General features: G+C 38.5%; 1 non-coding gene across 1 annotated transcript; it reads right to left on the bottom strand.

The window, feature by feature from the left end:
- Positions 1 to 2,426: 2,426 nt before the first annotated feature.
- LOC141571455 (small nucleolar RNA U3) lies at positions 2,427 to 2,639 on the bottom strand. Its single transcript, XR_012496190.1, has one exon. It is a non-coding gene; the product is annotated as a small nucleolar RNA U3 (small nucleolar RNA).
- Positions 2,640 to 12,966: the final 10,327 nt, after the last annotated feature.

Raw genomic sequence — 12,966 nt, 5'->3', positions numbered from 1 at the left:
CAGTAAAAAAGATGCTGCACTAATTTAGCCTCTTTATAGTACAGCTTATATGTATTGTTCAATTTTTATTTATTTATTCACTCATCTGTTTATTGCTAGGTGCACCAGGGAAGCAGAGGTCTTGGTCCCTGTGGGAAGCGCAGAGCCAGGACATACAGTCATCAAGAGCAGGGATTAATGGTATAATTATATGGATTGTGACTGCGTATAAATGCTAAATGCCAGGCAAGCAGAAAATAGGTAAAAAATAGAGAACTCACAAATGGATGCATTAAAAGTGGGGGTGTTAAATAAGTAGACGATTTGGCTGAGCAGAGAGGGAGAAGCAGCCACTAGGACTGTGTATGGAGGAAGCTACATATATAGGCTGGAAAGAACACCAGCCTATCTGTAGCAGAGGTATGTCAGGGGGTAATGAGACATAACTTGGACTGGGTAAGATACAGCTAACCAAAAGAAAGTTTCTTAGTCTCCTAACTGAAAAGGTGTCTAGCCTCTAATGATATGTTCAGTACACAGTCTGGTATAATGGAATATCAATGATTGTGGAGTAAAAGATATGACTCATCTCTGACTCTGCTCCTAACGAGCTGTAGCTTGGGGCAATGTATCAGTTAGCTATTACTACAAAACTCAGCCAAAACTCAGTGGCTTAAAACTCCAATTATTTATTTTTTCTCATGGGTCAGCTGATCTAGCTTGGGCTAGGCAGAGCGGCTCTGCTCCACGTTCTTCTCGTTTTTTCTCCTGGGACCCATAGGCTATCTTGGGCAAGTTCTCATATTGTCGGTGGCGAGTCAGAGTGTAAATGTAAACCCACAAGACTTCTTGGGGCTGAAACAGAATCGGCATACCATGGCTTCCCCCCTGTTATACTGGCCAACGCAAGTGATAAAGGCAAAAGCATGTCAAATATTCTCCATTCTTTTTGTGGGAGGAACTTAAAATCGCATGGCAAAGGGGACTGATACAGGGAGGGGTGAGAAATTTAGCCAATAATGCAATATACCACAGGCAATACCCTTAAATTCCCAGTCATATTGTTATCATCTCTAAGATAGAGTAACAATGTCTGATCCTTCACCTCAAGAATTATAAAGAAAAACACAATAATCAATGTATGTTTAAGTTTTTACTTCACAGTAAAGCATAAGGCAAAGTAAGGGATGATTATTTTGCACCTGCGTATATTCTCTCACCTTAGCAAAAACAGAAAATTCTTTTAACACCACTTAGCTAGACTTTTCAGATGATGATTGGCTGCTGCAATGGGGACAGTGGTGGAGGGAACAGAGTTTCACATATCTGTGCTATGAGCTCCAGTCCCTTACTTCACAATTAATTCTCCAGAGGTTTTTTGGGGAGAAGAGATTTAAACCAGTAGAGCTGGGGATATTAATATAATCTGAGATTTGAAAGATGAAAGATGTGACCAAACTGATTTAGAACTGACGTCTGTTCAAAGCCGTCATGGGGAGAAGATCATGCACTGAGAATAAAAGGAGAAACAGAGACTAGGGACACATTTTGCCACTATCCACGATGCTTTCCCACTGCTCGTGACTAAATCTAAAGGCATGTCCACATCAACTTAAGCTTCAGAATAATATGTTTCTGTTGTAAAGTTGCAATTGAGTTCTTTTAAAGGCAGAGTCATCATTCAGGTTGCTCAAATGTTTTCATTGGATTAAAATAAGAACTTTTGGAAACAAATCTATTTACAAAGTCCTTGGAATCCTTCAGATGTGTGTGGTTTTTCTCTCTCCCTAGCTCTTTTTTCCTTTTAAAGTCAATGCCTTGCAGCTCCTTTTTCCGAGATAGAAAAAAAAAAAAAAAAAAAATCAATGATCAACAATAGCCCAGTACTCAAGAACAACCCAGAAATAACAAATCAGTTTGTGTATGAGACAGAAGAGGACAGTGTATGTGGTAAGAACAGCAGCTAGCATTTCAGACCTCCACAGGGCAATTATAAGGAACAGCACAGAAAACATGATTGGAAAAAGGTGAGGAAAACGCCAATTCCACATGGAGTTATGAAGACCCTGGAACATATATGCAGCTGATTTGAACCTACTTGCTGTATGTGACCAGCTCTGCTATTCTCCTCATTGACACTGAGCAGATCTACCTGTCTCTGTACTGTGGCATGGGAGGCAGAGAATAAGCCAGGTAAGAGGTAGGAGGCAGCCACTGCCAATGTTTGACAAGGAATTCTTTGAGTATAAGTGGCTAGAAGCTATAGATTATAACAAACAGCAAAACAAATCTAAGTTTCGTTCAGATAATGGAAAAAGCCTAATCTTGAAAGTCAAAAGCTGTGGTTTACTTATTTATTTTTAAGCCACTTTATTGAGAGATACAAAAATCTGTGTGTGTGCATGTGTGTGTGCGTGTGTGTGTATTTTTTTTTCTTTTTTACGAAAGCCACTCAGACTGCGTCCTCTCCCTCTTACTCTCCCAAAGGAAGAGAAAAATGGTCATCAATGGCTAATGGCAGTTACAAAACAACACCAAGAGCCAGCTTCACATTCAGGAGAGAACACTACACCTCCTCCTCATGGTTTTGGGGGCTCTACATGTTCAGAGAAACTTCTCTAGTAGCAAACTATAGAAATGATCCCCAAAAGTATAGTCTTAAGCTGTATATTTTTTGATATGTACTACTTGATGAGTTTGCAGGTAAGTATACATCCGAGAAAACATTATCACAATCTATGCTATAAATATATTTGTCACCTTCAAGTTTTCTCCCACCCTCTTTATTTATTCTTCTTATTATTATTTGTGTATATGTGATAAGAACACAACATAAGATCTATTCTCATAGCAAATTTTAAGTATACAATATAGTATTATCAACTATAGCCACTGTGTTGTACAGTAGATCTTTAGAATTAATTCATCTTGCATAACTGAAACTTTGTATCTGTGGTTTATAATCCAGCCTTACTAGCACAGCCTTAGACTCTGAACTCTTCTGTGTCTATACTTTTATATGTGGGAAATAAAGAAATTAATTATTAGCATAAACATATTCCTGTGAGTGTCACATCAGGTAATATATATATATATACAATCTAGCAAGATGGCTTGAAAAAAGTAGATACTTATTACACCAGTTCCAGGTGTGATAGTAGGAAAACAGGAGGCCATCTTTGGCATACTAATTATTTATATGAGGATTTAGAGCCTACGAAAGGCAAGAGGGCCTCACGGATTTGGGGGTGCCAACGCTGAAAGATTGGCAGTATCTGTCCGGAGAATTGGAATGAGAATGATTTTGAGAAAGGACTCAGGAAAATATTATGTGGTGACGGATTATTGCTGCCTGTAGTGAGTGAGGAAAGAGAATGAAGGACAATATGCCATGCACTTATTATTTCTGACTAAGCACCAATAAGCAAATAAAAATAAACAAAAGTAACACACATGTCCAATCTTCAAGAATCACATGGCCTACTGGAAGATAAATATTAACAAATTAAGTGTTACAAGAGCTTCTCTACTCTCTAGTACCCTAATAATCAGGGCAGATGTCTCTGAGCATGCTTATTCCAGAACAGGGTATCACTGAAAGTTTCCGAAAGAGATGATCTGCAGCTATCATAAACAGCTGTTAGCCAGAGGCGGGTGGAGGAAACGAAGTGTGTGTTCCTCTAAGAGGGAACAACGGCGACAAAGACAGGGTCAAGAAAAACCACAGCATGAAGGTGAAGAGCAGGGAGGCTTGCGAAACAGCCTTTGTTCAGGGAAGTGGCTGCCGGTGAGACTGCTGAGACAGACAGGCTCTGTACCACGTTAAGGGCTATTAAGGTACTTTATTAGCCTGACTTGAGGGTTGTGGGGGTGGGGGATATAATACAGTTCATAGCTCCAAGAAATTCCCATTCATATGCATTAAAAACAATTTCCTTGATATGTTGAAACTTAAAAACTGATGAGATACTATAAATTTTTATGTGCAGTTTCATTCTCCTGCCATGATCTGTGCCATCTCAATGATGGGGTAGGTCCTAAGATGAAATAAAATTGTGCGCACTTATAGTTTAGTGTTCTGATAGATTGTTCTCATCATTAGTATAGGCAACACAACAATGGGAAATACGGATTTCTAGTGGATAGCTTTTGTTCATTTAGCTCCTTGGACTGCTCTGTCCTTTCTTCCTTACTCATTATTCTCTAAGGCTCCTGGGAAGCCTATACCCATTTCCCTTCAAAGAATTAATCACCCCTTTCTCCACATACCCAAAGCACATTGCTTATATCTCTGTCATAGTCTACTCTGTTGAGCTAGAATCATGTTAGTTTTTTCCGTATTTGTAAACTGCTGGAAGACTGTGAGATTTGTTCTGTAAACTTCTGGAAGATGAAGACCAGAGATTATATATCACTGTTCCTCTGACAGTACTCAGCCCTGTGCTTAGCACACGGCAGGTGCTCAATAAATGTGTGCCCAGTTGAATTGAATAATGATTGTGATTTGATATTTAAAGTTTAATCATCATTATAATGGAATTGGTCATCTACTAACCTTGCACCATAGTTTATTAAGCTGTATTTTCTAAATACTTGCCACATTATCAAGTTATTTGTATTCCAAAAATATATTAAGGGACAAAGTTCCTAATGAGTTTAAATCAAATTTGTCTGGTTTGTAAAAATTAGATATAAAGCAACTTATGACTGTGATTTTAGTTACCATTGTAGCACATTAATACATTAAACCAATTTAGCATCCAACAGACACATTGAGATTCTCAGTTCTTGGGGTAAAATTCTCTTAGTTATATAACAAACAAGCGTCTTCTTAAAACACTTTGACTTGAAATCAAAGAATAACAATGTCTTATTTTAACCATATAAGCGGTATGATTAAATATAGGGGGATGTTCTAGGTCTAACAGGGATTAGAGGACCACTGAGAAAAAAGATACCTAATGGGAATTTGTAATAATTCTCTGGCCAGTCCAGGAAATGCTGCACAAAGAATAGACTATGATGACTATGGGCAGAAGAAAGGACAGGTGACACTCCAAAAAGAGAAGCAATTATAATTTCCCCTGTGTCTTCAATAGAGGGCTATGGGGGAAACATGGAAGCAAAGGTAACTGAAGGAACCGAGAAGATGGGGGCATAGATGGCACTCACCTGTGGTTCTGGGAAGGGCTACAGTTACTAGTCTTCATGTGGATATGGGGGATGATGACCCCAGAAAAAGTATGAAAACTTATTCACGTGGGAGAGGTGCCATCCAAAGATTTGATTTCAGATGACACATTTTGGCCTTATGTAAAATGCAAATGTGATTTTAATTATGTTATTTTGTCATGACACAAACTTACACTGAGATAATACTATAATTAGATCATCATACCTGGATTTCGATATTTCCACGAAAGCTGCTGGATGGGATGGTCAAGGGAAGGAAATAAGAAAGTAATTGCAATACTCTCTGAAAATAATTCACTGGAATTGATGTGCAGATGCATTGACACGACTGCTGTGCTAGTTCCGTAAGACACCATAGGTAAGTTGAAGAAACCATTTCTGTTTTGAAGAGGACTGCCTTTATTTTGATGCTCATTGTTTTCAAATTTGCTTTAACTCCTCTACCAGAGATGTCCACTCCGTTTTATATCTCAGTCAGATTGTCTCAATGATTGCTGTGCTCATACCTTTAAATAATCAACAATTCCACATCACTGTGAACATATTTCTCATTTGCTATTGAAATATTTCCTAAGCAGGGGTCACAAATTAGCTGAAACGCTAAATAAAGCCAGAGAAGTGTATCCTGGATACCTTTGTTCCATTTCATTCTCCCTTGGCTTTCAGGTATCCGTTCTTTCTTTCAGCACATCTTACTTTCAAGGTAGGATCTAGAATTAGTTAGACTTTGAAGTGAGCTTGAGACCATGTTCATGGATATCATTGATTTTTAGGTATGGAAATGATTGTAAGTGTATCCTAGTTCCAGCTCCATGTTTTAGATATAAGGAAACGTGTTCCACAGAGAAATCTTAGGTATCACAGGAAGTTAATAGCAGACCAGGGAGCCTGGAGCTCAGGTTAGAAAGAACAGCTATTTCATCATTAACATCATATTTGGTTGTAAACAAGGGAAAGCTCCATCTACACTGGTTTAAGAACAGGGGAAAAAAAGTTTGTGGGAGTAGGGGAGAGTGCGCTGGCTGATATAAGTGACCATTTCAAGAATGATCAGGGCACTGCTTGGTTTTCCTCTTTCCAGTTTTCAATTTTTGTCCTCTGGAGTCAGTTCCATTCTAATTCTGGCTCCAAAAACGGCTGCCAGCAACTCTGGAGTTACATGCCTCCTCGTTTACATTCAGGAAGAAAAGAGAGTTGCTTCTTCTCACTACTCTCAGTAAAATCCTTAAGGTTCAGACTAACTAGATCAGCTTAGATTACATGCCCTTTCCTGAACCGATCATTGTGACCAAGTGGGTAGAGTTTTGAAGGACTTAACCTAGATTATATGTTTTATCCATGGATTGGACTACAGAGCTGGATTCAATGAGACCACATGTACCAAAAAAAAAAAAAAAAGTGAGGGGGATAGGAAATGGATTCAAGGGACGCAATAAGAAATTGCCTCTCATGGTATAATTAAGTTGTAAACTAGTTAAGTTATAGGCATGCAAGCTTTGGTGATTATAATAGCACAATCTGTATACTTTTCTCCTGTTTGCTCAGAGTCTAGGACAAGACGGCATATTATCCCACACTTTGGGCTAAGGATCAGATAAAGAGGGCAACATAACCAGTCATTGTGACTCCTAATTCTGCTCTGTACATTTGGTTAATTCTCAAATGGACTGGATTTTGATCCTAAAAATACTGTCCCTGTCGCCATCTCTTTGTTTATAGTGCCTGGCATCAAACAGATCCTCACTCAACACGTTTGCAAAACTGAGATGACTACTTGGTTGTATTAGACATTCAGATTTTGATGATCACATTTAAGTGTCCCACTTCCTAGGCCATCCTCATCTGAATGACTAAACCCTTGCTCAGTAACTCTGTGTCTAGACTTACCCCATTTATTACATCTCACACGAGAGCCAAGTTCCTGCTTCCTCGTCTCCCAAGCTCTGATTCCATCCACCACGACCACCCCCAGTGCTGTCTACATCAGGGTTTCTTAATGGACATCAACAAAACTGCTGACTCTAGGAGTAAAAGCAATGCAGAGGGTAGCAGAAATGGGAGTTTCTGAAAAGGGATTGAGAAAAGAAGAAATGTTTGTTTTATTGGGAGTTTTTTGGCTTGTAGTTGGAAATTACTACAAGAAACCAAGAAAAACAATATAAAGTATATGGTGCAGTTCAGGGCATTTCTCCCATTTAACTCCTAAATTTCATCTCCAGGCTTCTAGAAAAGTAGAAAAGCATTTGCTCAGTGAAATAGGTGGGGTGATTAAATTGGCAGGTTAATTCAATAAAGAGAAGGTTGACCAGGTGCAAGAGATTAGCTGGGACACAGACTTGGCATGTTCCACTCAGAAAGCAGGTTCAAGGACTCCTCAGGGACCAGAAACCACATATAATGGGGATAAACCACAGGAAACAACTGAAGGAGGATAGATGGACAGATTGGCTTTCGAGGTGGAGCCTTGGGCCAAAAGAAGGAAGAAATTGTGATAGAATATTACCATAGAAATATCAAGATATCTGATATTTACCTTAAATTTCAGCTTCCCAGAACAGAGTATCAAAAACAAAGAAAGAAAGAAACTACCTTCATGAGTAATTTTAGAAGTGAGAGCCCTGGGTACCCTGCGAGGATGGTCTCCACTGGTTACAGAGCGGTAGGTATAGGGCTGCTGACTGGGCGCTTATTGTAAACAACCAGGATAGGCAGGATTGACACCCAAATCCCATTTTTTGTTTAGCGCTGTCACCCACTCCGACAATAACCATGGCTCCCCAGGACTCGAAGCCCGTGTGCTTCTTTGGGCTGCACAGTGCACACACTGCTGCCTTCAGCCACCATGCCCTCCCTGTGGCGCTCTGTGTGCTGAGTCATAGAACCGAATTCTACACTTCAGCTTGACCTACATGTTGCTACCACGCTTCACCATTCTTCCAAATTTTCCCTCTTTTCCAGCCTGTAGGCAAAAGCCAGAGAGTGACATCAAAGGCAGCAAAATTCTTGCTGTTTGAATCACTTCTTAGTCCCTGGCTGTTCCTGGACTTTTCACAGCTGCTTGCATCCGACCTCAGGTAGGATTCTGTTCACAGAGCTGCTATGCACTTGGATCTCCATACTTAAAACACATAGGGTTTTAAATTACATCCAATGGCATTAGCAGTCAAAGTCCTCACTCTTCTGTCAGTTCCAAAAGGCTTTTGATTTCTAAGCTTACCCAGGTATTTATTATTTTCCCCCAATCTTAAAATTTCCCACAATTTTGCCCTACAGTACTACCATTTGTAGTTTCAAATTTCCTTTTGGGAGTCACTACTTTGAGGCACATATCACCTGCATTATTGTCATGGTCACCCATCTAATCTTGTAGGTGAAGATGGTGAGCTCCAAGGAGGTTAAATGACTTTTCTAAGGTCACACAGCTTGGCTAGTAAGTTCAGAGTTCGACTAAGTCTCTTAATGCTAATTGTTAACTTAATACCCCCAGCCCCCACCCAAAATGGAAACAATAAATTATGAAAATCACTTAAAATCCAGCATATGCTGATTACTTTGATTCAAGCAGTACTCAAAATAACTTCTAAGGTCACAACTTAGGGCGGTGGAGGAGAGAGGGTAGACACTAGTCACAATGACACAAAACAAGAGAGGGTTGATGATCTATTATCCTGAGCATTTGCCTTTCAGGGAAACTGTCATGAAGACAGAAAATGACATAAACATTATGAGAGTGTGACTCAAAGTATTTTTCCTTAAACTTAATAATAAAACAATCAATTATGCATCTCTGGATTCTCATTTGTTTTCTTGCTTCAAGGAGAAAATGAATAGCAAATACATCTTCAGGGAAATGTTTTCTATTAGGAGTGATTGACGAAAATTTTTCCAGTGAGTTAACTGGTCCCAGTGTGAACCTATTCTTAGATAAAGAAATGAATGTCAATAAAAAAAATGTACTATGATGAAGTGAAAGCCCCATTGCCTGACCATTTTAACTAGATAACAAATTTTGTTTAAAAATGTGTTTCTGACCCTGAATTTAGTATTTGGGGGTTCAGATGCTCCTAATTTTGATTCTAAGAAAGATACTCTCATGTAGACCTGTAAAATATCCTACTGGAGAAATCAGAAAGTGACCTCTTCAAACCATATTAGTTTTATTTAAGTTCAATCCTGGAAAAATGATTCAAGTAAAGAAATGGCTCTGGTTTGTTATGATATTCCATTCTACTCTAACTGCATCAAATTTTTCAGATAAGGGTTGATCTTTGGGAGTTTATCAAAGCCTTGAAATTTTTTCTCCTTCACTTGGGATTTAAATAGTTCTTAGTGAATTGCATAGTGTCATCATGATTAGCTGATATTTAGTGATTCTTAAAGTTTTTACTTGAAAAATCGTAATTGCCAGCATAATACTGCCATTAGGGTAACAGAAGAAAAATAAAGTCAAAACACTTTACTTTGGATTTTTCTAGGATACTATTTTTTTCTGTTTGGCAAAGCTTTCAAGTCCTTTGCTTCAAGTTGATCTCAGTAATTAAAATAATGATTTTAAAAACCTCTCAAAAAGGTTCTGCGCATTAAAATTCATTAAAATGCACTATTCGAAAATGGGATATTTTATCATGACTGTAGATGGAGAGAAAAACAGGATAAAAATTAAATGCTTCGTCCACATCTGTTGCCCACGTGTGTTTATTACGGCTTAATTGTGTCTGAGAACATGACACGTTAACAACTAGTTACATGGCTACTAGCTCAGTTTCTCTTTAGAGATTTGAAAAAAAGGAGAGAAGAATGAAAATAGAGAGGAAATAAACCATACTTGTTAAGCTGTCTTTTAGAACAACAGCCATGTCATTTTCATAACACTGGTATATTCAAGGCCAGTGCAGCTAATTCACCGGTGAACAAAACTAGTTTGGTGTCATGATATGACACAAACTCATTTAACTCAGAAATAAGGACTATGTTTAAGCTAAAAAGAGATCATTGTCATCAAACAAGTAGGGGAGTCATTCACATAAGTCACCGAGCACTATGGAGATATAGCAACTAGATAATTGATAGAGTATCCACCAGACTGGGGTGTTGTCATGGAGACACAACCAAAGTGAGACTTGGAGTACATCTGGCAGGAAACATCTCTCAATCATAAGACCAGCTGCCAAACCCTGCCACCTGTCTGTAGCCAGCCCCGAGGATGGTCAAACAGGTAAGAAGTTCTCACTGTGATCTAGTTCACAAAAACTCTGGATAAAATAAGTGCAAGAGGAAGGCGGAATTAGGAAGGGTTGTTACAGTCATCCCAAGATATCTGATTTTAAAAATGTTACAAAATACATGGCAAGTTACCCAGTAATATAAACTGAAATCACTTTCATAATCAATTTATAATTTCTCCTAGTTAATATTAATAACACTTTTAACAAACAAATTAATTGTTCAGCCTGAAAATTCCATCTGATTCAAAACCAAATCTTTTAACTATGTCTTAGCTTCTAACATATCTTAGTACTTTGCCTTTATAAATGAAATTTTTACATTATTATTCAACACTTTTACTATTTATGTCTTGCCTTTAAAAATTGACTAATACCATCTAACAGATAATGACTCCATGTGATCCTTCTTTTAACCTCAGTCGTATCTGTTTCTCCTACTCAGTAGGCTCAGTATATGTGCTAATTCAATTGGGTTTAATTATATGGGGCATTTTAGATGTTGGGTAGCTTTTCTTCCTCATGGCACACACTTCTGGTTTTCCTATTGCCTCACCCATATACGACTGAAGCCTGGTCCAGACCCCAACCTGGTGACTGAGTTCCTGCTGCCTACTCACGGAATTTGCTGACAATGATCCTAATTCTCAGAGTCACTTGCCCTGGATTGCTTCTTTTTTTTTTTTTTTTTTCCTATCTCTGGATCATCATTCATCTGAAAAACACTCCTCCCTGGTTGTCTGAACATAACTTAAATGCATATTTTTCAAATCAGATTCACTCACCAGGGGTATTTACCTGTTTCTGCCCCATGTACGGTGCCAGGATCTTACCCACTCACTTCCCATTCTGCTGGAAGTCCCGGGGCCTTACTATACCTAGCCCAAAGACAGAATATAAATGGCTTATCCACTGGCTCCTGGAAAAGAGGTAGGATAAAAAGTTTTATAAGTATGGGCTTTCCTGAAGTACCTACTTATTGACACCCACTGACACCCTGTCTAAGAAAGTAGACAGCAAGAGTTCAGTAGATATGGCAACTGGAACTGCATTCAGTTGATGTGATGGATCAGGGATTGACTCTACCCACTTGGAAACTCTTGTCTGAGCTCGCCCAAACGTTCTCCGTCCACATGAAATACTGTTCTTGGTAATAGAGGGATATTCAAGAGCAAATTTTAAAATGCTCCATTTCTTTTTAATTATTAACTAGTTGTCTCAAGGTATATGACAGCAACCCATCCTGTAAGAATGTCATTGATAAGAAACTTCCAGATAAAATGTTCTATCATCAGAATGTGTGTGTGTGTGTGTGTGTGTGTGTGTATGTGTGTGTGTGTGTGTGAATGTATGTGAATGTGTGTAGGGAGCTTTGGAAGACACGAACAAATTGTTAAATTAGATCATTATGGCATCTGATGAAGGCATCAAATTAAACACAGTAAGAAATATTCACTATATTTACTCTTTATTTCTGATAAATATTTATAACTTTTACTTAAAGAGTGCTAAGGTACTGGATCATGGGACATATATTCGTACATATTAACTGGGCTGAGGAGGTAAGGAAAGGTCTACACCACCGTTAGCAAACATGGTTTTTGAGCTGAAGCAGATAGAGTTCACATTGCATCAAAGTCTAAATTCTGGGGTAGGATTGGACCTGCAATGAGGGAGACGTATCAACAGGTAAAGGAAAGTGATCAAAGGACAACCTTTGTAAACTTCACAATTTAGGTCAAAGTCTTTCATGGGTAGTGAGTTAGATTTTATTGCTGCCTATACCACTAACTAGATCTCAAAATTAACGTCTTCCCTTGAATCATGCTAGGCTCTTTTAGAATGGGCACTAAGTTTAATTGCAGCCTTAAAAGCCAATTTCAAGACCCAGAAAGACAAGAAAGAATATTAGATAACCAGAAAAACATTTCACCTTGATTCTACTGATCACCTTGATTAGACTGAGCGCATATATGTGTGTGTGTGTGTGTGTGTGTGTGTGTGTGTGTGTGTGTGTGTGCATATATATATCACTTTTATACTCAGAATAACTCTATGAAATTTGGCTAGGAAGGGAAGGAGAGAGACAATGGGAGGATGGGAGGACTAATTGTGGACTTTCCTTAAATAGAAAGGGTCTGATGATAACTTCTTAGGCTGAGGAAAGATTCAGAGGAAAAGGAGAGTATGACATATGTAAGATGAGGGGATAACTGATTTATCACAGTCCCTAGGACAAAGGGAGGGGATGTAACAAAAAGGAAGAGTTGGTCCTGAATAGAAAGAGACCTAATTTACTCTTTGAGTCTCGAAGAAAGAAGAAAATGTTGGGAAATGGGATATAATAGTTTGTAAAAGAAGTTTGTAAGTGTGTATTTGAGATAGTTCATGCTTGATGAAAATAAAGGGGAAATTTGTTAAAAACTATGAGTGATATGCGAGGTAATAGAGACATCGAGAAGTGTGATAATAAATTAGAATGGGACCTAAGAAGAATGGGAGAGGGAATTGACAAGAATGACCCAAGGATGGTTAAATGATTTTAAGGACACTAAGGCTGGCATTGGCTTTG

The sequence above is a fragment of the Rhinolophus sinicus genome, linkage group LG04 (assembly GCF_036562045.2).
Source record: "Rhinolophus sinicus isolate RSC01 linkage group LG04, ASM3656204v1, whole genome shotgun sequence".
NCBI classification, from domain to species: Eukaryota; Metazoa; Chordata; class Mammalia; order Chiroptera; family Rhinolophidae; genus Rhinolophus; species Rhinolophus sinicus.
This window is presented reverse-complemented; position numbering and strand designations above follow the sequence as displayed.